This window comes from Macaca nemestrina, chromosome 1, assembly GCF_043159975.1.
Source record: "Macaca nemestrina isolate mMacNem1 chromosome 1, mMacNem.hap1, whole genome shotgun sequence".
Classification (NCBI taxonomy): Eukaryota; Metazoa; Chordata; class Mammalia; order Primates; family Cercopithecidae; genus Macaca; species Macaca nemestrina.
In genome coordinates, this window is record NC_092125.1 from 107,694,166 (window position 1) to 107,696,860 (window position 2,695).

At 43.2% G+C, this 2,695-nt stretch overlaps 1 pseudogene; it reads left to right on the forward strand.

Moving 5' to 3' along the window:
- Nucleotides 1–260: 260 nt before the first annotated feature.
- On the forward strand, nt 261–1,047 carry LOC105498243 (pseudouridine-5'-phosphatase-like; annotated as a pseudogene).
- The last annotated feature ends 1,648 nt before the right edge of the window (nt 1,048–2,695 follow it).

Here is a 2,695-nt window from a genome sequence, read left to right on the forward strand (position 1 = left end):
GCTAACACAGTGAAACCCCATCTCTACTAAAAATACAAAAAGCTAGACTGGCGTGGTGACACACACCTGTAGTCCTAGCTACTCCGGAGGCTGAGGCAGGAGAATCGCTTGAACCTGGGAGGTGGAGGTTGCAGTGAGCTGAGATCATGCCACGGCACTACCGCCTAGGTGACAGAGTGAGACTCTGTCTAAAAAAAAAAAAAAAAGAAAGATGAGGTCTCTTTGCTCCTCACTCCTACCCAGACTAAGAAGGCAGCACCATGGGAGCACTCTTGCCCACACCCTCACCACAGCCCATCACCCACCTCATCTTTGACATGGATGGCCTTCTTCTGGATACTGAATGGCTATATTCAGTGGTGTTTCAAGAAATACGCGATTGCTATGAAAAGAAATACAGCTGGGATGTAAAGTCCCTGGTAATGGGTAAGTAGGCATTAGAGGCAGCACAGATTATAATAGACATCTTGCAGCTCCTGATGTCCAAGGAGGAGCTGGTGGAAGAAAGCCAAACAAAGTTAAAGGAAGTGTTCCCTATAGCTGTGCTCATGTCAGGGGCGGAGAAATTCATCATCCACCTGCAGAAACACAGCATCCCGTTTGCCATGGCCACCAGCTCAGGGTCTGCCTCATTGGAGATGAAGGCAAGCCAACACAAGGAGTTCTTCAGCTTGTTTTCTCACATCATGCTTGGAGATGACCCCAAAGTCCAGCACAGCAAGCCAGACCCCAACATCCTCCTCGCTTATGCCAAACGGTTCTCTCTGTCCTCCTATAGAGAAGTGCCTTGTCTTTGAAGATGCTCTCAACGAGGTGGAGGTTACCCTGGCAACCAGGATGCAGGTGGTCATGGTTCCAGACAGAAACTTGAGCTGAGACGTGAAGAGAAAGGCCACCCTGGTGCTGAATTCCCTGAAGGACTTCCAGCCTGAGCTGTTTGGTTTGCTCCACCCCCCAGCCCACTCTCATGGTCCACACTGCTGGGGGAAAGGGAAAGAAATCAGCAACCCCCAAATCCCAGACTGCACAGTGATTTTAGCCTCCTAAGATTTGCCTTTCCATCCTGCATTGGCTTGCCCCACTCTAAAATGTTGATGAAATGTAGCTTGACAGCTGAGAGAAACTTAGTAGAGACAAAAACGAAGCCCAGAACAAAGATTGAACTTGAATTACCATCTCAAAAACCAAGCTGATGGAGTATGTGATAAAGTGAATATACATGCATATATATATGTATCAGTATGTTCATATGCATATAGGCATTACATGTATATGTATGTAGATATATGCATGTCTGTATATGTAAGATGTATACTTTTCCAAGACAAAATGGAACATGATTTCTGTTTTGTTCTAGTTTTTCTGAAACCCTGGCTGGAAAAATGTAAACTATGTATGCATGTAAGTATATGCTTCATGTGTACATATGTATGTATTATACGTATATTTATATCGATTATCCACATCACTCTCCTCAGTGTTCATGTCAACATGCAACGGCAACTGACAAAGTGAGATGATAGTTCTGGCTGGTTTGCGATCTGAGTGGGAAAGTCATGTTTTTGGTGAGCACTAAGAAATATTTCTCCTTATTAGCTAACATTAAAATTCTTTCTGTGACCTCAGAATATCTCTGGAGTTTCACTTTATCGACTGACTCTGAGCCACATCATCTATAATTTGTTGTTAGTGTGAACACAACTGTAGCATTTATCTGGTATCTACATCTTCATCCACATTCGAGAATGTTTTCTACCTCACAATAACCATTTGCCTCATTTAAGAACACTGATGGCCTACACTTTTTGTATAGAAATAGAATTTGATTTCAGAATGTATACTTAGTGAGACTGAGTGCCCAGGAGCAATTTTGGAATCATTGATCAGACATTGCACTTCTGTGATTATTCACTTTTATAGATTTACTAAGTCTTTAGAATTTGTCTATGATTTGTCAGAGAAAAATGGTGATAGCCTTGGAAATGGGGAGTGAAGAAGTGCTGCTCAATTGTGGCTCAGCCATTCCCCGTGGCCTCTACCCTTTGACATCCTTGAGCTACTCTTCAACTCTGGAAGTTGTGGACAAACCATAGGAATGCATGTGTGTGTCTGGTGGAGTAACTGTGGATGACAGGCCCTGGCTATTGATTGATTGTGCATCTCTTTAGTAAATTCATTTTCTCATTCCTTTTTTTTTTTTTTTTTTCCTGAGATGGAGTCTCACTCTGTCACCATGCTGGAGTGCAGTGGCATGATCTCGGCTCACTGCAACCTCCATCTCCTGAGTTCAAGCAATTCTCCTGCCTCAGCCTCCCAAGTAACTGGGACTACAGGCATGCACTACCACACCTGGCTGATTTTTGTATTTTTAGTAGAGACGGGGTTTCACCATTTTGGCCAGGCTAATCTCGAACTCATGACCTCAAGTGATCCACCCGCCTGGGTCTCCCAAAGTGTTGAGATTACAGGCATGAGCAACTGCACCCAGCCCATTTCCTCATTCCCGATGGCCTGTATACATTTCTGCACTTTGAATTCTCCTTCAAACCAGTTGTAATGTCTTACAGTTGCCCTCACAAATTGAATTAGTTTAATAAAATTTTGTAACATATGTTAAGAAGAAGAAGAAGAAGAAGAAGAAGAAAAGATGAGGTCTCTTTCATAAGCCATCGAATATATGTGGGCAAAACCAGTT